We start from the raw sequence: 26,115 nt of genomic DNA, 5'->3' as shown, positions 1-26,115 counted from the left end.
GGCTAGAAGGGGGGAACCCCCTCTGCGTCAAAATTTTCCTCGGAAAAGTTTTCCGCCAAAATGACTTTCGTGTTTTTCGACTATATCGATAACAGAATCCTAAAAACGATGAGAGGAACCTTAAACGGCAAGGCTAACCAAGCCGAGGGACTCCTACGCCTCCGAGATACGGATACCTCACTCATCACCTTCTGCGAAAAGTAACTCACGCTTGGATAAGTGATTCTGCTACCGACGAACAAGTCCTAATGCACGAAACAAGAGGAAAGAAAACGCAGATTTATACTCTGACACTAAAAATGTTTAGGCCTCAGCGGCCACAAGAAAGAAGGGGGGAACCCCCTCTGCGTCAAAATTTTCCTTGGAAAAGTTTTCTGCCAAAACGACTTTCGTGATTTTCTACTATATCGATAACGGGATCCTAAAAACACCGAGAGGAACCTTAAACGGCAAGGCCGACCGAGCCGAGGGACTCCTACGCCTCCGGGATACGGATACCTCACTCATCACCTTCCGCGAAAAGTAACTCATGCTCGGATAAGTGATTCTGCTACCGACGAACAAGTCCTAACGCACGAAACAAGAGGAAAGAAAACACAGCTTTATACTCTGACACTAAAAATGTTTAGGCCTCAGCGGCCACAAGAAACATATGCATACTTAAAACAAATTGTTCCTACAGGCTCAGGTATCAGCAGGGGGAGGAGCAGCACCCTCGGCGTCGTTTCCACCCTCGGCAGAATCTGGCCCAGCCTCAGACGGCGACACGGGCGGAAGGATCTCCACCTCAAAGGAGGAAGCTAGCGCCGCGCTTGGGCCCTCGACAGCCGCCTCAAGCCTTTGGACCTCGGCTAAGGCAGCCTCCTCTTCGTCGGGTAAGCAGTACCCCTCGCTGACCCACTCCAGATCCACGTCGTAGTGGGAAGCGAGGACGGTGAAGGCCCGCCTAACGCCGTGGTGCAGCGCCCCGTGGAGTCTGCTGCGCACATGGCCGCCCAAGGCCCGTAGGTGACTCTGGGGGGAGCTACCCGAGGGGACGTCGTCGAAGCCGAAGGCCTGGCAAATGGCCAAGATAGCCTCGGACATGGCCACGCGGTCGGCCTCCTTCTGCTCAGCCGCTTGGGCAAGCGCCTTGCAGTTCTTGACGGACTCGTTAAGAGCCGTCTCGAACCCTGCAGATAGCTGGACAATGTTCTTCACACACGAGGTGAAGAATGGAGACAAAAACAAAGTCATGAAGCGGACAAAACAGACCTTCAGCCCGGGCGCGCTGCTGTGAGGCCATGGCTTGGGCGGACTGGGCAGACCCGACGGCCACAGCCAGGCCCTCCGCAAGGGTCCCGGCCTGAGCAGACGCCTCGGCTAGCCGCTCCGTAGCCTCAGCCAGCTGACCCCTAAGGGCCTCAGCCCGGCTCACGGCCTCAGCAGCTTGGCTCTAAGATTGGTCCCGCTCGCTGATGACCTGGCCAAGCTCCAGCTGCCGCTGCTGCATCTCCTCGGCCTGGGAAGCCACTTGCTCCCGGGCCGACGAAGCCTCCGCTCGTGCCGACGCCGCCTTTGCCCGCGCCGCCGCTGCCTCCGACTTCAGCTCATCACAGAGCAGCCGAAGGTCCGCCACCTTGGCGCTCCGTTGGGCAAGGCGCTCATTGGCCTCGGTAAGCGCGGCCCACTGGGACCGCAGCGAATCCTAGACGTTGCTCTCGCGGCGGATGAACAGTGACTTGGCGGTGCTCACGTCCGCAAGTTCCTGAGGGAGGAAAACAGGATATCACAAAGAATGCCCTGGTCACGCGAGGTGTACGTCTAAATCCTTACCTGGAAAACCCTGGGGACATCCCTGGAAAGGATTTCCATGGTCGACCGCAGCGACCTCATCGCTGCCTCGGTATATTCACGGAAATTATTTCGAGACTGCTCCTCCAACTCATCGTTGAGGGAGAGGAGGGGCTCCGAGGTGTCGCGGCTCCAAAACGAGAGCGGTTGCCCACACCACTCATTGGGATTGAGCTGTGTGGGGATGAGGCCGCTGCTCCCCAAGACGGGCCACGGTTCTGCGCGCCCCTCCACCGAGGCGTCGGGTCCCCCTGCAGCCGATGCATCGGGTACCACCGCAGTCGACGTACCGGGCCTCTCCTCAGCTAAGGTGACAGGCCTCCGCTCACCGACCTCAGCAACGACGGCCGCCCTCTCCTCATGGTCGAGAATGGGGAGGTCGGGGATGACCAGGGGCGGGGGCGCCTCAGCCATCCCGACATAGGAAACCCAAAATCGGATAGTTGGGGAAAGGAATGCAAGTATGCCAATGATAAAGAGTAACCATCACGACGGCGACGGGCGGCTCTACGGGCGAATCAGCGACGGCCCTTGCGGGAATCGATGTCGGCGCCGGCAACAAGACAGGTAGGCTCGGAGCCGCGGCCGCGTCAACGGCCTCCCCCGGCATGATGGCCGCTCCAACAGGGGGTCAACCTGGGAGGCTTGCCCCAGGGCAACCCACGCCGCCTGGGCCCCCCGCTGGAGGGCGCCTTGTGCGGAGGCCAGCCAATCGGCGTGGCGCGCCACAGCACCGGCTGCAGAAGCCGGCTTCGTCTTAAGGGCCTTCTTGGGGGCCAGACCAGCCTAGCCCTGCCTTCGCTTGCTGAAAGAGAGAGAAGGCAAGTTCAACACACACAACGAAAAAACTAAAGCAGAGGTATCCTCAGATACTTACCCGCTCCAGGGCAAGGCCAATCGTGCCTGCGGGGAGACCCCTCGGGCCCCGGTCTCCGCAGGCGCTGCCGAGGGTTGCTCCGCAGTCGGCTTCAACGCCGCTTCCACCTCGGACGCCCAAGGCACCGAAGGAGCGGCCTGACCCCCCGGAGTTGCCCCAATTATCTCGGCCAAGGGGTCAAGTACCCCCTCGGCCCGCCTCCGCTCCTCGGACCGGGACCTTGGTGTCCCAGCCCCAAACACTGGTGGTGCTAGCCCACCTGGAGGCTGGCTTGGCGACCCCTGGCCCAGCCTCGGGTCCATGCTGAGGCCAAGTCGGGCCGCCATGTCATCATCTTCATCATCATCATCATCATCGTCGTCGTCGTCAGGCGTCTCCGGCGATGGCTCCAACGGGAGTCCATCCCTTGGTTGCCTCCGACGACGCTTCTCCAAGGCTTCCCGAGCTCGCATCCGCTTGCGAGGCTGGGCCTTTTCCGCGTCCTTCTTCTCCTTTTCCTTCTCTGCGGCGAGCCTACGCGCGGTTCGGTCCGTCGCGTCCTCCGGGACCGGTGGCAGGGAGAGCTTAAAACTCCTCAACCCCTGAGGGTGAACGAAAATCCCAACAGTGAGAGCTAAAAACGTAAAAAACTCGGCGCAAAGCAGGAAGAGGACCAGACACTTACCAGGGACACATACCCATGGTCGGGACGCATCATGGGCTGGCTGAGAACGCTGGCATCCAGCCTCCCTACCATACCCGCTACCCGCCTGAGAAGGTCGTCGGCGGAGAGAGAGGTCGAGGACATCCGCGAACCCTCCAAATCAACCCCCGGCTTCATCTCCGAGAGTCGCAACCGCCGCTCCGCCAATGGGAGCACCCTCCGGTTCTTGCGAAAATAGGTTGAAGCATCCCATCTTGTAACTTCTGCAAGGCACGCAGAATAGGCTGGAGCTTCTCCTGGTTCTCGCGTGTGGCCCCCCAGCGCCAGTTATTACCGGCGGTGGTCACCACTCGTTGAGAAAACGACGGAACCATCCCGTCGTCGTTCCGGAGATAAAACCACCGGTTCTGCCACCCCTTGTTCGAAGATACAAGAGAGGCAGGGATGTACTGCTGCGCACGCTCCGGCCTTAGCTGGAGAGTGCAGCCACCGGCCCGCACCGCCGTGCGGACCTTCTTCACGTCCGTCGACGCGGCGAAGAACTCCGTGGAGAAGAGATGGGTCCACAGGTCCCAGTGGGGGTCAATCCCCAGAAACCCCTCGCAAACCGCTGCGAAAATGGCCGCTTGCGCTATGGAGTTGGGGTTGAAGTTATGCAGCTCCACCCCGTAGTAATGCGGGAGCGCCCGCATGAAGCGGCTCGCCGGCATCCGAAACCCCCGCTCATGGAAGGGGATGAAACTGACCACATACCCCGGCGGCGGAGTCGGGTCGGCTTCGCTCCCGGGGGCCATCCACTCAGGTTGTGGCCCGCCGGAGAGAGGACGGAGCAAACCGTCGGAAACGAGGGCCTCCAGCTCCTCCACAGTAATGGTGGAGAAAGGCCACGGGTCGCGAGGCGGAACGACGGTCGCCTTGTCAGCCATCGCCGAACGGAAGTGGTGGAGGTGGAGGGGATGAGGTGCGCGGTTTTCTCTTCTCTGACTATTCTCTCAGGTTGCGAAAACCAAAGCAGAAGGCAAGCGCAAATGGCAGGGTAAAGAACCACCACCGGCCCCTCTTCCGGGCATATAAAGGCTCGGGCGAGATCCACCCAAAACTTCGCCCGAACCCGTCGCGAAATTCAAACTCGAAGGTGAAACGGTTTTTCTGTTCCTCGAACGATTCGCGCATGCGCAACAGATGCCCCGCGAATCGCCCGTCCCATCACATTAACTCCCTGGCAGGGCACGCGACACCTCTGGCAGACGAAGCGGGCGCCGTTCCGTCTCCGTCATGATGACCGCCTCAAAAAGGTGCGCCACATTGTTTAAATTTATATCCTTTTTCCTCTCTCTCTCTCTCTTGCCACAGGGATCGAGAAAAGGGGGATATTTTGAAAGGATCCTTCTCAACGAAGGAAGCGGGTCCCGAGCCCTCCTACTGATCAGGGGTTCGAAGGTTGTGCCCTGCGGGGTTCGGCAACCGCCCCAGAGCACTCGGGCTCCGAGCCCTTTACTGATCAGGGGTTCGAAGGCTGGCCCCTCGGAAGGGTTCGACAGCCGCCCTAGAGCACGCAGAGTCAGGGATGACCCTATGTACGTCTGTTACATGGCCAAGGCTCGGGCTACGCTCCCGAGGTACCTTAGGACATTTTCGAGACCAGCGGGAACGATTTGTAATGGAATCCCACCGGAGGGAGGCGCCGAGCCCTTGGACCCTATCAAATGGGTTCGGGTCTAGCAAATCACCTGCAGGTACTTTTGGAGCGCGCCTCTGGGCCACTAGCTGACCCTTATTGAACGGGGCTCGGGCGTCCACTCGGATCACCCGATAGCAACTCACTCGAAACACCGTGTTCGGTGCCCTCCGAGGGTAACATGGCGCTTTCCCCCCTTCCTCCTTGTGGAAAGGCGACGAAGGGGCATACAATAAAAAGTCGAGACAGTCCTCGATCGTTCTCTCGCACTGTGCAGAGGCTCGGAGGCTGCTCTCGCACCAGGCTACGGCCAAATTATCGACCACGTCGACAAACCAGCTTAAAAACTCGGAGCCCGACCGTGCACCGGGGCTGCGGCCAGGCCGCACGAGGGAACAACAAGGCCGACCGAGGCATCACAAAAAGAATTAAGACCTCAGAGGAGTCAAACCACTCCTCCGAGGCCTCGGGGCCTACACCCGACGGGTGCGCTCGCGTGCACCCATCAGAACAAAATATGACCGAGAAGGGCTGGTCCCCTTGCAAAAAATCCGACAGAACCTCCAAGCGAGTACCTACACTCTCTTCGAGGCTCGGGGGCTACTGTCGGGTACCGTAATTAGGGGTACCCCAATGCTCCTTAACCTGGCTGGAAAACATCCTCAAAACAGACCGTAAAGACCGGTAAGCGCGGTTCAAAGTTGAAGCCTTAGGGACGCGATCTCGTCTCGCCCGAGCCCAGCCTCGGGCAAGAATAGTAGTTCCGGACAGATTCACGCCTCGCCCGAGGGCCTCCTCAGGCAGTGGACGCACCCTCGGCTCGCCCGAAGCCAAGCTCAGGCAAACTTTGTCGTGCAGCTACCTCGGCCAAATCGCCTTACCAACCGACCGTATCGCATGCGCATTTAATGCGGGGATCGCCTGACACCTTATCCTGACACGCGTGCCTCAGTCGGCAAGGTCGAAGTGACCGCAGTCACTTCGCCCCTTTACTGATCGTTCTGACAGGAAAACAGCACTATTCACCTGTTCCGACTACTGTGCCAACCACCAGGGTAAAACTAATGACAGTAAGTCACGACCTCCCCCGAGTTCAGCCTCGGGCGCAACAGGGAGCTCCGCCTCGCCCGACCCCAGGCCTCGGGAGAAGGTCTCCGCCTCGCCCGACCTCGGGCCTTAGCCTCATCCTCGGCCTCAGGAGGAGTCACATCCTCGCCCGACCTCAGCCTCGGCCTCAGGAGAAGTCTCCACCTCACCCAACCTTGGCCTCGTACCGACTACGCCACTGGCGATACATCATTACCCTACCCCTAGCTAGCTGCCTCAGGCTACGAAGGAACAAGATCGGTGTCCCATCTAGATTACTACGGTAACAGGTAATGATGGTTCCCTGCGTGTGTCCATGACGTCGGCTGTTCTCAACTCTCTACGAAAGCACAGAAACGTCAGCAGGACCCCTGTCGCACCGCCAGCTGCGCTTCTATAGGGCTCAAGTACTTCTCCACCGGCCACGTTAGCACATAGCTACACCCCCATTGTACAGCTGGACCATCTCCTTGTATCTAAAAAAGGGGATGTCCAGGGCCTTCCTAAAGGAGGCGGGCAGAGGCAGGTAGAGTGGGAGAAACGCAGAGGAGGCTAACTCAGACAGCTCACCTCAGGGCCAGACCCTCTCCATCTCTCTCTCGCGACGCTTGTAACCCCTACTACGAGCACCCCGGTGCAAGATAATATAAGCCTCATCCTCCCTCTTGTATTCCATCTTGCATCAACCCATCTGGGTAGGGACACGCAGCGACAAATTCACTGGTTGGTCGAGGGTCCTCGCGGGTCCGAAACGCCGACAAATGGTGCAAAGTTTCGGTTCGTCTGTCCATTCACTAGTAGGGGGGCTCCTCTGACTTGTTTGCTCGAAAACATCTTCTCGAGTAGAGGCTAGGCGCATCGTATCCTAAAAGGGTGAAGGGCTCCTCTTCCACGTTCGTTTTTTACCTTCTAGGGACTGGCATTTCCGTTTGTTGGCAAAGGACTCATGACCCCATCCTCACGGAGGTTCGGGTGGAATCTCCTTCTCCCTCAGCACAGTCCAGAGTGGCTACCACAGGAGTCGGGAATGCTGGGGAGTGCTCGTCGTTGATAGTTCTGGTGCTCTCACAAAAGCATTCTGATGTTGGTCATGAGTTGCCTTTGTCGAATGGAAATGTCAATGGGGAAGTAACCCTCATGCTTCCTCTGTAGTTCTTGTCCACGAACAGACCCCTGTCTCCCCACTAACAAGAGGAGGGTCGAGGATAGTTCTGCCTCGGGCCTAGAGCCAAGAGGTCTAGGGCGTTAGGGGCCCGAGGCTGCTTTGCGGTAGTTAGGGGGCGTTTTACCACCTTGGATATCTAATGTCGGCAATCCCCCCTTGGGAGGGAACGGGTACCGCCGCCCTGGTTTGTTGGGTGGCCATCGAGGCACGGGCCAAGGAGAAACGTGAAACCGAATGTGAGGCGATCGCTTTGACAACGATGTTGCCAGTGAAGCGAGGGCACACAAAGGACCATTTGGGTTCCACCAAGACTCCATCGCTAGGAAAAAGCGCTAAGGACGCTTCATCAAGGTCTTTCAACAGAGGATAGGGCTCGTTGCTTTACTCCTTGTTTGCTGGCTTTCCTGATTATGTTGGCCCTTACGATGTTTCTTCTTATACATGCAGGAGTTTAGGACAAACTTTTGTGGGTGGAAGACTGTCTATTGGCTCTTGACGCTGAGCATGCCAGTTTGTGAGTTGCATTGACATTGTGTGCGATCAACTCATGATTTCGTGGTCGGAGGAATCATCCACTTTGACCACCCGAATGGCGCTTATCGTCGGCCACGTACGCGAACTAGAGATAGACACATTTCAGCTCGTGATTAACCATGCCATGGTTGTTACTCGGTCTCATTACAAGAACTTGATTAGGCTGGATCAAGTGTGTCTCGGGTATGCCATCGAATGGCGAGACAATGAGCTCGAAGACCCAGAGGCGACGGTTGAACCCTTCGCTCGGCGTCTAGCAGACAATTATATAGATTTAGTGTTCCCTGAGAAGAAATGGCAAGGGTCAATTTTTTCTAAGAGATTTGTAAGAATAAAATAATTTAATAAATGAAAGTAGGGTTTTGCGCTCTTTGTCCACTCTCGTCCTTATTACCGAGCGTCCTTAGGAATGGACGTCCACAATCTTCGAGGTCCTCTGATTCGATCGTTGAGCGGTGTCATAGCCTTCAAGGCGCATGCGTTCGTAGTCCGACCAATTTCCTCGAGAGAACCTTTCGTTTGCATCATTCGTTCCTTAGGTCCATTAATGAGGATAGGGCTGGGTTCCTCGTGCGTGTTCCTTTCCCTTGGGGTTCGATCACAGGAGCCTCATGTTGCGTTGTCCTAGGCCCCCTTCCCATCGAGGGTCCCAAGGGAGGGGGACACAACACGGCAACATATGTCGATGAGCATCCTTTAGCATAAATAAGAAATCTTAAAATGACTAATATTGAAAAGTAGGAATAACGTAGGTGGTTAATCGTGAAGAAATCCGACTTTTGATCCACCGATCCTTTCGCTGGTCGACTCGTACCTCCTTAGGCTAAGGCTCACTACCCATTTTTCATAGTCGATTCAGGCAAGGTTTCAAAATCGCGCTTTATTGAAGATATTTTAGGGTTACAAGTGGAATAGAGGTTTTCTTATGCTAAGAACGACAAGGGATTCCTGGCAGAAGCATAATGCTTGATGATCCCTCCGGCTCCCATCGCATGTGGTGCCTCATTTCCCTGACGTCGTTGGTGGCGCCCGTTTTTCGAGAAACGGGGGCCTCGGGCTAGGGCAGTCTAAGCCATGGGGGTCGGATGCCCTTCGTGCGCTCCGTCGCTAGGGGACTATCCTTGTCTCTCGTCAGGGTGCTAGGATCTAAACCCAAATCTAAGCAGAGGGCCTCGAAGAAAAGTTCTTCGTCGCCTCTAACCATCCCTACAAATTCAAGTTTGTCGATCGTAGGGACGTGGCCGTGAGCCACGAGATCTGCGATTGCTCCAATGGTATTGCAAAAGCAGGGTAGAAATGCCACAGGGATGTCATCGAAGTCATCAAGGGAGGTCAATCCTTCCTCGCCGCACTGCGACATCAAAGCTCATGTAGGAAAAGAAGAAGGCACACAGATCGTCGTAAGATGGATCGGGCCCCATGTGGGTTGCGATCTGCTGCCTTATCTTCTCGGTTGCGGGGAGCGAGGTTGGGTCTCGCCCCGTGTCTTGCTTTTGTGGGGTGAGTCAGAGGCCGTCGAGGGCCTCCGTGATGGTGTCAAGGCTCTTGGTCAGAAAGGGTCGGGCTTTCGGGGCTCTGACCATCTCCCCTTCATTGTTGACGACGAAATTGAGGCTCTCGAAGCGAAAGGTCATTCTGGGGGGAGGGGGGCAGACGGCATCGTGGCTAGCCATCTACAGCACGTCGAGGAAGATTTCAAAAACGCGCAAAATCCCCTACCTGGCACGCCAACTGTCGATGTTTCGAACCAGCACCAACGAGTAAATTTGTGTATGCGCATTTTGGATCCGGATGGTGTGCTTACTGGGCGTAAGATTTATACCGATTTGGGCAGAACGTCCCTACTTCCAGTCTTTAGTGGCTCGTGCTACCGACTCCCTGTTGCTGATTGCTCGTAGTAGGGGTTACAAGCGGACGAGAGAGGGAAGGATCTCAAGTCTTTGTGCGATGTTGGTTCTGAAGATCTATGTATAAGGTGTTCGCTACCTGGCTAAGTCATCGAGTGTTGTTGCGCCCTCTGTCCCTTTTCCCTAGGTCGACGCTCCCCCTTTTATAGACTAAGGGGGCCTGGTTACAAGTGGCTTTCCATGGAAGGGATTGTTGTGTTGTGGTAAAACAGGACGTTTTACCCTCGGTAGAAGTCTGTTCGTTGGTACTCGTCCTTGCCGTTTGAGCTCTCTGGTTGTGCTGCTTTAAGTCCGTAGGGACAACGTGTGTGGGTGGCTGGGAGTCCGAGCATCATCATTACTCTCTTTGCTCCATGCCGATCACGGGTCTTCATAGCCTGACCCTTAGCATCCCTCGTCGTGTTATGTGCTTCGTAGGGAGACTCAGGCATAGGTTAGCCATGAGTGAGTCGTAGGCCTAGGGCATAGATTATAAGTGGAGCTCTGGCCAAGGGTGTGTAGGCTATAAGTGGAAGGAGGATCGACTCCTTTGTGTGCCGCGGCTTGGTGCCAGACGATGTTAATGCAATCGATCATTAGTGGCGGGGGAAGTCTGTCGGTCAGACGCAGAATCCACTCGAGTGGCTCCCTGACGTCTAACCCCTCTTCCTAGTTCCGCCTCGCTTGACGCCCCGAGGTCATCTGGGGACGGGTGCTTATGGAACGGACTTCCTCTTTTCCATCCTTCTGACTCATGGGTCTCTAGGGTCCCGGGGATCTAATTCCGACAGCAGGCAAGCCTTACAATATCCATATCCTCGTGACAGCTAGATTATCTAATAATTCAGATTCTCAATAAAGTTCAGGAAAATCTACCAAATAGGCCAGAGGCCGGCCCAGCAGCGAGGCTGCAAAAAAGAATAACACTGCTTATCATTATCATTATCATTATCATCATCAGCAGCAGCATAAAATCAAACCTATTCCCTGGTCAGGATTAGCGAGAGACTCAATGTTCATACATCATTTGTCTCTCTAGCGTTGGTGCAGTGAATGCAGTACCACGTGTCAGTGTAAAGTTAGTTGACTTGCTATTTATTTGTGCAGCAGGGCCAACATTAATAAATTCACGGTGAGCAAGCGGGCCAGCGTGATGAATGACCGATGATCCAGCTCCGGGTCGATTAGGATGGGCACAACTGCTACTGCTCTTGTTCCCGTAGATTTTTCGTGAGGACAGCGCGCGGAGCTGCTAGCGATCTGTATAGCTTCACTTTTACAGACTGGGAGAGAGATCAAAGCAAGGCACAGGACACATGTCACACCTCGCACGCATCTGCCGATGCCGTCGTCGTCTTCGATCTCGTGTTGTTTTTCAGCTTTATGACCTTTACAGCCGGTGGAGAGTAGTAAAGAGGAGCAAGACGACTGGAAGAGAGAGGTACAGTATGCAGCTGTGGCATGCATTCAGCTGACGATGATCAGCTGCTCCTCCTGAGTGCTGGCTAGCTGCACTATCAGATGTGCAGTGGTGTAGGACATGCATTTATGCCGCTTTCGTTTTCTCTTTTGCTCTGCAGCATTCAATTCCATCACTCTCAAGTATGGTCATATTACATTGGCCCTGTTTTATTCAGCCTTTTCAGATTCTGGACACCAAAAACTGCTATAGACTGTCAAACGCTTAGCTTTTCAGCCAGCTTCTATAAAAATCGATTTGGTAAAAATCATATAAAATCAACATAAACACATAATCGGGGCCGAGTTGTTATAATGATAATGGTAAGAATCCATCGCTTTATAGTTTTTAAACCTTATGAACATCTTAATCTTTCTCCGAACGTAATTCTCATGATATTTAGATTCTCCCCGTAACCAGATTCTCCCTACATCCAAATTTTTGAAAAAGCTGAACGAAAAAAAGCTGAACCAAACAACCAAACAACCCCTTTGGCCCATTGTTTTCTCTCTCACTCTCTGATCTCTTTCCCTCTGTCTTTCTCTTTCCTTTGCATTGACTATGTATCCCTGAAGCTTTCTTCACAACAAGCAAGTGCCAGCGTTCAATTCAACCATGCATGCATGTATGTTCCTTCTCCATGCATCTGCATGCACTGAAATTTTTGAGTGGTATATAACTAGTCCTCCAAAGTCTCTACATTAAACATATATGTGTGTATGTAAAGATACGACTTAAGATTCAATAGTATACGTATTTTATGATTCACATATGCCTCAACTGGAGCACCCATGCAACGGTCCAAACAGCCGAACCTTTCCATCAACCACCATGAGGTTTTCTTTATTACAGCTTCAGATAGGTGTGGCTCATGCATGCATGCATGAAGCAGCAGCGCAGTGCCGAGAAAGCAGGGAAGGAAGATGTCAATGGCGCCCTACTACAAAATCTGCAAACGCGAGAGCTAGCCCGACGACATTTACTCCCGTCCGTCCCTATACGTTTCCAAGGCCGCATCGCATGGCATTGCACTCCGTCCGGGTCCCTTGTTGACCCTTTATTTCTCTCTTTTTTTTTCTATGGCTGCCGGCGGCCGGCCGCTGCGGCCTGGTGCTGGTGCATATCCATGAGGGGGCTGGTTAGCCCTCGTACATGCGATGCAGACTACAGAGCATCGTCATGGCAGTCGTCCCGCTGTCTCGCAAGAGTGCTGCCGCCACGCCTGCAGGCTGCAGAATAAAACGATGCTTGGATACTTGGAATCGTCCTGTTCAGACCAAGTTTGTTTTTTTAGATAAAGTTCAGACCAAGTTTGTGAGCCACTACCGGAAACGGGCGCTTTGCCGAGTACCCAAAGCACTCGACAAAGCCCAAAAACATTCGGCAAAGGCTTTGTCGAGTGTCGCACTCGGCAAAGAAGGCTCGGCAAAACAGTACATCGGCAAAGCCTTCTTTGCCAAGTATTTTTTCTCGGGCACTCGGCAAAGAGGTCGGCAAAGAAAAGTGGTCGTTACGGCGACGAGGTAACGGAGACGGCTTCTTTGCCGAGTGTCAAGGATGACACTCGGCAAAGGAGTTAACTTTGCCGAGTGTCTGCCCTGTAGCACTCGGCAAAGATTCAACCTTTGCCGAGTGCCCCCTGAGACACTCGGCAAAGAGCCCACCAGGAAGGGTCCCCATGTCAGGTTCTTTGTCGAGTGCTCTACGCGGCACTTGGCAAACCTCTTTGTTTGTATCACGAACATAAGTATCATAAGTTTGTATCACAAGTTTCAATTTGCATAAGTATTATAATTTTCTAACTTTGTTTGTGTTTTATACAATTTTAAAATAACTGGATCACAAGTTCACGGTCATGTTTCATGAACTTGGTGTTCGAAAATTTCGGTTTGTTCCTGATTCAGTCTGTAACTTGTGCTCAATAATATGAATATTATTTTTGCATTCACTATTTTCTATTTTTCGAGTGACTTGTAGTTTATATGAATTATCCGAAAAAATCAATTAAATAAACTAAATCTAATAGGTATAGCAAACACTTCGAAAAATGTGCCAAAATTGAGCGTCAGGAGAAGACACTCCGCAAAGAAGTTCTTTGTCGAGTCTCTGAATGTGACACTCGACAAAGAAGTTACTTTGCAGAGTGTTTGACTAGGACACTCAGTAAAGTTAATGGATGTCAGTTGTCGTCAGCAGCTAACGACGCTTTGCTGAGTGCCCATTTTTTTCGAGCGCAGGGCTCTCGGCAAAGACGTCTTTGCAAGAGCCGTTTTCTGCCGAGTGTTCGGCTCTCGACAAAAAACGCTCTTTGTCGAGTGCTTTACTGTGCCGAATGTGGCACTCGACAAAGCATGTTTTGCCGAGTGTGCCTTATAAATTGTTCTCGGCAAAGAGCCGGATTCCTGTAGTGACAATGACAATTTACAATAAGCATAAAATTTATCCTTCAACACTCTTGGATTACACACAATATTAAATTTAATATAACCCAAAGTATATAAAGAAGACAATAATTTTAATTCATCTTATTCAATAGCATAAGTATTTCGTTCCAAACACAAGAATCAATCTTACTCACCAGTCCTCATATAGGTATAGCGGCTGATTGGTTGAGTGCCTCACGTGGGCTAGCCTCCTGCGTGCCTGGCTCACCAGCGATTGTCTCCTGCACCATCTCCACGCATGCAGGTGAGTAGTGAAAAAAAGACATAGCCTGCATGTCCACATACGGACAGCATCCTTATATGCATGCAACCAATCAGGATCCTATGGTTGGTCAAAGCACATAGAGAGCTTGGTTACCTCTATACATGCAACCAATCACGCGGATAATGAAGGAACTATCACACAACTCTTATCATAATGACTAGCAGGAAAAAATGTGACAAAGGTACATCGACACAAAATTCTAGTATAGTATTATTGACAATACATTATTGGTCGACAAATTCGGCATATCAAAAGAACTCTTGCTAATACAATTACTTGTTCTTTTTCGGTTATATCATCTTCTTTTTTGTGTACAAGTTGCAAAATATTAGTTCCAATATAATAAGGGACAAAATAACATATTCATTTTGTAACGAATCATACCTAAATGGAAATATTATAACATATAAAATACTCCATTCTTTTCTAAAAGGTCCATTCTTTCTTCTCTCATCCCTTAAAATATCTTCCTTTAAAATTTGAGCGACAATCATAGATAATAGATTAATTCTTCTACCATTGTATTTGAATAAATATTTATTAGCAACTATATTATGCACTTAGCAACTATATTATGCACAATAATATTATCATGCATCCATAATTTACAAAATAATTAATCATATGCTTATAAATGTACTATTTCAAAATTAGTACTATCCTTATAAGTGACAAGGCAAAATTTAATACGTTCAATTTCAGTTACCTTTACCTTATCATATAAATTTACAAATTACATGTAGTATTAATATAGTGTGGCCGTCTCAAGCCAAGCTTCTCAACTAAATCGTAGCATGCAAAGAAATAAATTTATATATAGCACATAAATCAATAATAGATAGAAATCTCTACTACAAAACGCACCAGTTAGAAGTATCCTACGCCCACATAAAACTACCCCAACAAAATTACCATGCAGTCTATTATCTCTCCTGATCTTTGCTAAATCCATCCCAAATTGTGCACCCATAAAATCAACACCTTCTAATCCAATGCTCCAGATCCACTTTTACCTCCATATTCTCTTATTCACTCATATCCAAAGGACCAGATTATTTGGATCAAACATTCATCACTCATCCTTGCCCGCAACTCCTCTCACGCCCATTCACCCCCCACGCCCGAGACCAATGGCCATGGTCCGATACCTCTTCCCTACATGTTTTCCTTTTCTATTTTTTTCGTGAAAACATCATCATCTCCTCTTGAGCGACTGCAACAACTCCTCACTCTCGTATCCCACCAGGGCGTCAGACACTGCGGCAACCAAGGCCGCACAATGCGGCTAGAGCCGAGAAGAAGACCTCGTCGTCGATCGTCGGCCGTGGACGGTTCTGTGCCACTAGCCCCCCTCGCGGCGGCGGGGGGTAGGGTTAGGGTTTTGGGTAACTGGAAGCAGGCTTATGGATCTAGAGTCGGTGGTGGAGATAGGTCTGGGTGCGGTGTCCTAGCGAGGCGGCCCAACATGGTGGAGCAACCTCGCGACGACGTGCAAAGGCATGGGTAGGTCCGATCACGGCATCGCGACTTCCCAGCAGAGTAGCGACGACGTGCAATGGCCTAGTCGTGGCGCCTCGACGTCCCGGTAGGGCGTCCCAACTCAAGTAAACCCTACCCTCACTACCCACCTATCCACCTTATAATTTGTTTCTTTCGGGTTTATCTCGGATGTCTCCCCGATTTCGTAGGCATGATGACGATGCTGAACTGAAGATACTAGACAAGAAGCACATGGTGGATCCAATAATTATGTGGTTGCTTGGAAGGTCCACCTTCCACGACACGGTGCTCACCTCCTCTGGTGATGTAACACCCTGTCCACTCCTGGAATGGCGGTACTTCATCCTGGCAGCCCTCTAGAACTATAGACCATCCCCACAGACTAACACGAGTCTTTTGTGCGTAATTTTTCCTTACTCATGCGCACCCCAGAAAACTTCCCGGTCGGTCACCCATCCCTAATTGCTCCAAGCCAAGCACACTTAACTTAGAGGTTCTTTTGAGATAGGCTTCCAAAAAAGAAGATGCAACTTATTGGTATGAGTACTCTATTAATTCTATTAAGCCTTGGGCCAGGATATCACCATCCACCGGAGTCAGGATCAGAGCCGACCCTCGCGGTTTCACGGGCGTGTGTGGGTTAGGGGTTCAGGTATATGGTGCATGGCGCATGTGGGCCCGGAGTGGTCACATGACATGGTATATGACGACACTAGACACACAGACATGGCTAAGAGGGGAGGTTCCTAGATTGGGTTTGACCGACGAGGACGTCGGTCTTCTAAGGGGATGTATTGTGATATCCTAGCCCCGGTGGATGGTGATATCCTGGCCCAAGACTTAATAGAATTAATAGAATACTCATACAACAAGGTGCATCTTTTTCGGAAGCTTTTCTCGAAAGAACCTCAAGTTAAGCATGCTTAGCTTGGAGCAATTTGGAATGAGTGACTGACTGGGAAGTTTCTCTCGAGTGCGCATGAGTGAGGACAAAATGCACACAAAAGACTCGTGGTGGTCTGTGGGGATGGTCTTTGATCCTAGATGGTTTCCATAAGTAAGTACCGCCAGTCTGGGAGTGAATGAGATGTTATAGGTGCCCTCTGCTATCTAAGTGGTAAGGTGAGATATAGTGATTTGAGAGATTTATCTCCCTTTGTTCGCTCTCTTATTCCAATTTCGATCTTGGAAATGTAATGAGCATGCCCAATTTTGTTGTCAGCCATGTCAATTGTGGTGCAGTGTTGACGCGACTGGCCTTTGCTGTCTACCAGGGGAATATTCCGATGAATATTTTAGCAGCGAGGATGGATATATTCAGATGGATATGTGCTTTTAGGTTCATGTTGTCCCTCCTCATGTGTTTAGAAAGTCATCAGCATTACTAAATCCCACTGCACGCTTGTTATTAATGTCATGTTCCCATCATATTATCCTGCATGATTTCAACTTTTCCCTGTTTACCTTTGCGTAATAAATTCATTATATTAATATTATCACAGGTAACCTGATTTTTTTGTATTTTGTTCCTTTCTCGGAAAAAAAATTCACGTTTGGACCTTAAAAAAAATTAATGTCATTTTTGGACCCTTTGCTCGGCGCCATTGAAAGGGAAATAGGCTTACACCTTTTCCTAAATTAATTTTGGTGGTTGAAATGCTCAACACAAATAATTGGACTAACTAGTTTGCTCTAAATTATGAGTTCTACAGGTGCCAAGGTTCACAACAAACCAATAAAAAGACCGAGAAAGGATTCAAAAATAGAGAGCTAAAGTCTGCCAAAGTGTGCCCTGGTCTGGCACACTGGACTATCCGGTGCAACAGGGACTCCAACTCCGAACTGCTCACCTTCGGGAATTCTGGAGGCCGCTCCGCTATAATTCACCGGACTGTCCGGTGTAGCACCGGACAGTGTCCGGTGGCGCACCGGACTGTCCGGTGTGCCAGCAGAGCAACGGCTACTTCGCGCCAACGATCGTCTGCAGAAGGCATTAAATGCACTATAGTGCGCGCCAGAGTCAGAGCAGAGCCAGATGGCGCACCGGACAGTGAACAGTGTCTGTCCGGTGCACCACCGGACTGTCCGGTGGCCCAGAAGACAGAAGCTCCAACGGTCGGAATCCAACGGTTTGGTGATGTGGCAGGCGCACCGGACAGTGTCCGGTGGCGACCAGACTGTCCGATGCGCCATACGACAGCAGCCTTCACCAAACGGCTAGTTTGGTGGTTGGGGCTATAAATACCCCCAACCACCCACCATTCATTGCATCCAAGTTTTCTGACTTCCCACACCTTACAAGAGCTATATCATTCACTACAAGACACACCAAAGATATCAAATCCTCTCCCAAGTCCTTAGTTCATTCCAAATCAAATAGTGACTTGTGTTCATTTGAGCTCTTGCGCTTGGATTGCTTCTTTTTCTCATTCTTTCTTGTGATCAACTCAATTGTAACCAAGGCAAGGGACACCAATTGTGTGGTGGTCCCTACGGGGACTTTGTGTCCCGTTTGATTGAGAAGAGAAGCTCACTCGGTCTAAGTGACCGTTTGAGAGAGGGAAAGGGTTGAAAGAGACCCCGTCTTTGTGACCACCTCAACAGGGAGTAGGTTTGCAAGAACCGAACCTCGGTAAAACAAATCCTTGTGTCTCACTCTTTATTTGCTTGCGATTTGTTTTTCACCCTCTCTCTCGGACTCGTTCATATTTCTAACGCTAACCCGGCTTGTAGTTGTGCTTAAGTTTATAAATTTCAGATTCGCCCTATTCACCCCCCTCTAGGTGACTTTCAATTGGTATCAGAGCCTGGTGCTTCATTAGAGCTTAACCGCTCAAAGTGATGTCGGGAGATCATGCCAAGAAGATGGTGATCGGCGGTGAGAAGTCCGCTACAAGCCACAGGAAGGCTCCATCAAGGGAGTCCGTCAACAACAAGAAGGATGGATCCCCTTCACGCATTCGATCGCACAAGAGTGGCGAGAAGAAGAAGAAAATGAAGAATGTGGTCTACTACGAGACCGATTCTTCCTCGCCCTCTACATCCGGATCTGACGTTGTGTCCGTCACTTCTAAGCGCCAAGAGCGCAAGAAGCATAGTAAGATCCCCCTACGCTATCCTCGCATTCCTAAGCATACTCCATTACTTTCTGTCCCATTAGGCAAACCACCGACATTTGACGGTGAAGATTATTCTAGGTGGAGTGATATGATGAGATATCACCTAACCTCACTCCACAAAAGCATATGGGATGTTGTTGAGTTTGGTGTACAGGTACCATCCGTAGGGGATGAAGATTATGATGAGGACGAGGTGGCCCAAATCGTGCACTTCAACTCCCAAGCCACCACTATACTCCTCACCTCTCTAAGTCGAGAGGAGTATAACAAGGTGCAAGGATTGAAGAGTGCCAAGGAGATTTGGGACGTACTCAAGACCGCGCACGAAGGAGATGAGGTGACCAAGATCACCAAGCGGGAGACGATCGAGGGGGAGCTCGGTCGCTTACGGCTTCGCCAAGGGGAGGAGCCACAAGAGATGTACAACCGGCTCAAGACCTTGGTGAACCAAGTGCGCAACCTCGGGAGCAAAAAATGGGATGACCATGAAATGGTCAAGGTTATTCTTAGATCACTCATTTTTCTTAACCCTACGCAATTACAATTAATATGTGGTGATCCTAGATACACACTAATGTCTCCTGAGGAAGTAATAGGAAAATTTGTGAGCTTTGAATTGATGATCAAAGGCTCAAAGAAAATCATCGAGCAAGATGGCCCCTCCACGCCCGAAGCACAACCGGTCGCATTCAAGGCGACAGAGGAGAAGAAGGAAGAGTCTACATCAAGTAGACTCCCCATCGACGCCTCCAAGCTCGACAACGAGAAAATGGTGCTCATCATCAAGAGTTTCCGCCAAATCCTCAAGCAAAGGAGAGGGAAGGACTACAAGTCCCGCTCCAAGAAAGTGTGCTACAAGTGTGGTAAGCCCGATAACTTTATTGCAAAATGTCCAATATCAAGTGACAGTGATAGGGGCGACGACAAGAAGGGAAAGAGGAGAGAAAAGAAGAGATACTACAAGAAGAAGGGCGGCGATGCCCATGTGTGCTACGAGTGGAACTCCGACGAGAGCTCCTCCGACTCCTCCTCCGACGAGGACGCCGCCAACATCGCCGTCACCAAAGGACTCCTCTTCCCCAACGTCGACCACAAATGCCTCATGGCAAAGGACGGCAAAAGGAAGAAGGTAAAATCAAGATCCTCCACTAAATATGCATCCTCTAGTGATGAAGATAATTCTAGTGATGAGGAGGATAATTTGCGCACCCTTTTTACCAACCTAAACATGCAACAAAAGGAAAAATTAAATGAATTAATTAGTGCTATTCATGAGAAGGATGAACTCTTGGACTCTCAAGAGGACTTCCTAATTAAAGAAAACAAGAAGCATGTTAAGGTTAAAAATGCTTACGCTCTAGAAGTAGAGAAATGTGAAAAACTATCTAGTGAGCTAAGCACTTGCCATGATATTATTGCCAACCTTAGAAATGAAAATGCTAAAATAATTGCTAAGGTTGATTCAAATGTTTGTGATGTTTCAATTCCCAATCTTAGAGATGATAATGTTAGTTTACTTGCTAAGATTGAAGAATTGAATGTCTCTCTTGCTAGCCTTAAGATTGAAAATGAAAAATTAATTGCTAAGGCTAAAGACTTAGATGTTTGCAATGTTACCATTTCTAATCTTAGAAGTGAAAATGACATATTACATGCTAAGATTGTTGAATTAAAATCTTGCAAACCCTCTACATCTACCGTTGAGCATGTTTCCATTTGTACTAGATGTAGAGACATTAATGTTGATGCTATTCATGATCACCTAGCTTTAATTAAGAAACAAAATGATCACATAGCTCAATTTAATGCCAAAATTAATGAGCATGACTTAGAAAATGAAAAATTTAAATTTGCTAGAAGCATGCTCTATAGTGGGAGACGCCCTGGCATCAAGGATGGCATTGGCTTACAAAAGGGAGACAATGTCAAACTTAATGCCCCTCCTAAAAGATTATCTAACTTTGTTAAGGGCAAGGCTCCCATGCCTCAGGATAACGAGGGTTACATTTTGTACCCTGCCAGTTATCCCGAGCACAAGATTAGGAGAATTCACTCTAAGAAGTCTCACTCTGGCCCTAATCATGCTTTTATGTATAAGGGTGAGACATCTAGCTCCAGGCAATCAACCCGTGGTAAATTGCCTAAGAAGAAAACTCCTATTGCATCAAATGATTCTAACATTTCATTTAAAACTCTTGATGCATCTTATGTTTTGACTAACAAATCCGGCAAAGTAGTTGCCAAGTATGTTGGGGGCAAACACAAGGGATCAAAAACTTGTGTTTGGGTACCCAAAGTTCTTGTATCTAATGTCAAAGGACCAAAAACTGTTTGGGTACCTAAAATCAAGAACTAAACTTGTTTTGTAGGTTTATGCATCCGGGGGCTCAAGTTGGATCATCGACAGCGGGTGCACAAACCATATGACAGGGGAGAAGAAGATGTTCTCCTCCTATGAGAAAAACCAAGATCCCCAACGAGCTATCACATTCGGGGATGGGAATCAAGGTTTGGTCAATGGATTGGGTAAAATTGCTATATCACCTGACCATTCCATTTCAAATGTTTTTCTTGTAGATTCTTTAGATTACAACTTGCTTTCAGTTTTGCAATTATGTAAAATGGGCTACAACTGTCTTTTTACGGATATAGGTGTTACTGTCTTTAGAAGAAGTGATGATTCAGTAGCATTTAAGGGAGTGTTAGAGGGTCAGCTATACTTAGTAGATTTTGATAGAGCTGAACTCGACACTTGCTTAATTGCTAAGACTAACATGGGCTAGATCTGGCATTGCCGACTAGCACATGTTGGAATGAAGAATCTTCACAAGCTTCTAAAGGGAGAACACATTTTGGGACTAACAAATGTTCATTTTGAAAAAGACAGGATTTGCAGTGCATGTCAGACAGGGAAGCAAGTTGGTGTTCATCATCCACACAAGAACATCATGACGACTGACAGGCCACTCGAGCTTCTACACATGGACCTATTCGGCTCGATAGCTTACATAAGCATTGGCAGGAGTAAGTATTGTCTAGTTATTGTGGATGATTATTCTCGCTTCACTTGGGTGTTCTTTTTGCAGGAAAAATCTCATACCCAAGAGACCTTAAAGGGATTCTTGAGACGGGCTCAAAACGAGTTCAGCTTAAGGATCAAGAAAATAAGAAGCGACAACGGGACGGAGTTCAAGAACTCACAAATCGAAGGCTTCCTTGAGGAGGAGGGCATCAAGCATGAGTTCTCTTCTCCCTACACGCCACAACAAAATGGTGTAGTGGAGAGGAAGAATAGAACTCTATTGGACATGGCAAGGACCATGCTTGATGAGTACAAGACTTCGGATCGGTTTTGGGCGGAGGCGGTCAACACCGCTTGCTACGCCATCAACCGGTTGTATCTACACCGAATCCTCAAGAAGACATCATATGAACTCCTAACTGGTAAAAAGCCCAATGTTTCATATTTTAGAGTCTTTGGTAGCAAATGCTTTATTCTTGTTAAAAGAGGTAGAAAATCTAAATTTGCTCCTAAGGCTGTAGAAGGCTTTTTACTAGGATATGATTCAAACACAAGGGCATATAGAGTCTTTAACAAGTCCACTGGGCTAGTTGAAGTTTCTTGTGACATTGTGTTTGATGAGACTAACGGCTCTCAAGTAGAGCAAGTTGATCTTGATGAGCTAGATGATGAAGAGGCACCGTGCGTCGCGCTAAGGAACATGTCCATTGGGGATGTGTGTCCTAAGGAATCCGAAGAGCCTCCAAATGCACAAGATCAACCATCTTCCTTCATGCAAGCATCTCCACCAACTCAAGATGAGGATGAGGCACAAATTGATGAAGGAGAAGATCAAGAAGTTGAGCCACCTCAAGAGGAAAGCAATGATCAAGGGGGAGATGCCCATGATCAAGATGAGGAAGATGAACAAGTTCCAAGACCGCCACACCCAAGAGTCCACCAAGAAATCCAATGAGATCACCCCGTGAACACCATCCTTGGCGATATTCAAAAGGGGTAACTACTAGATCTCGTGTTGCTCATTTTTGTGAACATTACTCTTTTGTTTCCTCTATTGAGCCACATAAGGTAGAGGAAGCACTTCAAGATTCGGATTGGGTGGTGGCGATGCAAGAGGAGCTCAACAACTTCACTAGGAATGAGGTATGGCATTTAGTTCCACGTCCTAACCAAAATGTTGTAGGAACCAAGTGGGTCTTCCGCAACAAGCAAGATGAGCATGGTGTGGTGACAAGGAACAAAGCCCGACTTGTGGCCAAGGGATATTCACAAGTCGAAGGTTTGGATTTCGGTGAAACCTATGCACCCGTAGCTAGGCTAGAATCAATTCATATTTTACTCGCCTATGCTACTTACCTAGGCTTCAAGCTTTATCAAATGGACGTGAAAAGTGCCTTCCTCAACAGACCAATCAAGGAAGAGGTCTATGTTGAGCAACCTCCCGGCTTTGAAGATAGTGAGTATCCTAATCACGTATATAAACTCTCTAGGGCGCTTTATGGGCTCAAGCAAGCCCCAAGAGCATGGTATGAATGCCTAAGAGATTTCCTTATCACTAATGGCTTCAAAGTCGGAAAAGCCGATCCTACTTTATTTACTAAAACACTTGCAAATGATTTGTTTGTATGCCAAATTTATGTTGATGATATTATATTTGGATCTACTAACGAATCTACATGTGAGGAATTTAGTAGGATCATGACACAGAAATTCGAGATGTCTATGATGGGGGAGTCGAAGTACTTCTTAGTATTTCAAGTGAAGCAACTCCAAGAGGGCACCTTCATTAGCCAAACGAAGTATATTCAAGACATTCTAAACAAGTTTGGGATGAAGGATGCCAAGCCCATCAAGACACCCATGGGAACTAATGGGCATCTCGACCTCGACACGGGAGGTAAATCCGTAGATCAAAAGGTATACCAGTCGATGATAGGTTCTTTACTCTATTTATGTGCTTCACGACCGGATATTATGCTTTCCGTATGCATGTGTGCAAGATTCCAAGCCGATCCTAAGGAAGCTCACCTTAGGGCCGTAAAACGAATCTTGAGATATTTAGTTTATACTCCTAAGTTTGGGCTTTGGTACCCTAGGGGATCCACATTTGATTTAATTGGTTATTCGGATGCTGATTGGGCGGGTTGTAAAATAAATAGAAAGAGCACATCGGGGACTTGCCAGTTCTTGGGAAGGTCTCTGGTGTCTTGGGCTTTAAAGAAGCAAAATTTCGTAGCTTTTTCTACCGCCGAAGTCAAGTATATTGCCGCAGGCCATTGTTGCGCGCAATTGCTTTGGATGAGGCAAACCCTTAGGGACTATGGTTACAAATTAACCAAAGTTCCTCTTCTATGTGATAATGAGAGTGCAATCCGCATGGCGGATAATCCCGTTGAATATAGCCGCACTAAACACATAGCCATTCGGTATCATTTCTTAAGGGATCACCAACAAAAGGGGGATATCGAGATTGCATATATTAACACCAAAGAACAATTAGCCGATATCTTTACCAAGCCACTAGATGAACAAACATTTAACAAACTTAGGCATGAGCTAAATATTCTCGATTCTCGGAATTTCTTTTGATGTTTTGCACACATCGCTCATTAATATACCTTTGATCATGTCTCTTTTATATGCTATGACTAATGTGTTTTCAAGTGTATTTCAAACCAAGTCATAGATTGAAAGGGAATTGGAGTCTTCGGCGAAGACAAAGGCTTCCACTCCACTCCATCAAATTACTCATCCTTTGCCGTCGCTCCGAGCAACTCTTCAACTTTGGTATAATCTTCACTCTTATGTTATTTACCATTGGGAGAGAAAGTAAAAAGGGCTTATATTTCACTCAAGTATCCGTTTTTGGCGATTCATGCCAAAGGGGGAGAAAGTATTAGCCCAAAGCAAAAGGACCGCACCACCACCAATTTTCAAAAATTTGAGTTAAGAAAAGATTTTTCAATTAGTGATTTTTTCAATCGGTATCTTATTGTTGATAGAATTTCAAATTGGTTCAACCTCTTCAAAACTAATATCTAAAACCCTCTTGAACACTAAGAGGAGGATTTAATTGAGAGGGAGTTTTGTTTAGTCAAAGGGAAAAGCATTTGAAACAGGGGGAGAAAATTTCAAATCTTGAAAATGCTTCTCAAAATCATACTCATTTACCTTTGACTATTTGCAAAAAGGACTTTCAAAAGAATTTACAAAAGAATTTGCAAAAACAAAACAAGTGGTGCAAGCGTGGTCCAAAATGTTAAAAATGAAGAAATCAATCCATGCACATCTTATGAGAATTTATATTGGTTCAATTCTAAGTAACCTTCGCACTTACATTATGCAAAATAGTTCAAATTATGCACTTCTATATTTGCTTTGGTTTGTGTTGGCATCAATCACCAAAAAGGGGGAGATTGAAAGGGAAATAGGCTTACACTTTTTCCTAATTTGATTTTGGTGGTTGAAATGCTCAACACAAATAATTGGACTAACTAGTTTGCTCTAGATTATGAGTTCTACAGGTGCCAAGGTTCACAACAAACCAATAAAAAGACCGAGAAAGGATTCAAAAATAGAGAGCTAAAGTCAACCGAAGTGTGCCCTGGTCTGGCGCACCGGACTGTCCGGTGTGCCACCGGATAGTGTCCGGTGTGCCAGGGACTCCAACTCCGAACTGCTCACCTTCGGGAATTCTAGAGGCCGCTCCACTATAATTCACCGGACTGTCCGGTGGCGCACCGGACTGTCCGGTGTGCCAGCAGAGCAACGGCTACTTCGCGCCAACGGTCGTCTGCAGAAGGCATTAAATGCGCTACAGTGCGCGCCAGAGTCAGAGCAGAGCCAGATGGCGCACCGGACAGTGAACAGTGCCTGTCCGGTGCACCACCGGACTGTCCGGTGGCCCAGAAGACAGAAGCTCCAACGGTCGGAATCCAACGGTTTGGTGACGTGGCAGGCGCACCGGACTGTCCGGTGCGCCATGCGACAGCAGCCTTCACCAAACGGCTAGTTTGGTGGTTGGGGCTATAAATACCCCCAACTACCCACCATTCATTGCATCCAAGTTTTCTGACTTCCCACACCTTACAAGAGCTATAACATTCAATACAAGACACACCAAAGAGATCAAATCCTCTCCCAAGTCCTTAGTTCATTCCAAATCAAATAGTGACTTGTGAGAGAGTGACTTGTGTTCATTTGAGCTCTTGCGCTTGGATTGCTTCTTTTTCTCATTCTTTCTTTTGATCAACTCAATTGTAACCGAGGCAAGAGACACCAATTGTGTGGTGGTCTTTGCGGGGACTTTGTGTCCCGTTTGATTGAGAAGAGAAGCTCACTCGGTCTAAGTGACCGTTTGAGACAGGGAAAGGGTTGAAAGAGACCCGGTCTTTGTGACCACTTCAACGGGGAGTAGGTTTGCAAGAACCGAACCTCGGTAAAACAAATCCTTGTGTCTCACTCTTTATTTGCTTGCGATTTGTTTTTCACCCTCTCTCTTGGACTCGTTCATATTTCTAACGCTAACCCGGTTTGTAGTTGTGCTTAAGTTTATAAATTTCAGATTCGCCCTATTCACCCCTCTCTAGGCGACTTTCAGCTAT

This window comes from Zea mays, chromosome 7 (assembly GCF_902167145.1).
Source record: "Zea mays cultivar B73 chromosome 7, Zm-B73-REFERENCE-NAM-5.0, whole genome shotgun sequence".
Classification (NCBI taxonomy): Eukaryota; Viridiplantae; Streptophyta; class Magnoliopsida; order Poales; family Poaceae; genus Zea; species Zea mays.
The sequence above is the reverse complement of the archived record's forward strand: the minus strand, read 5'-3'. Positions refer to the sequence as shown.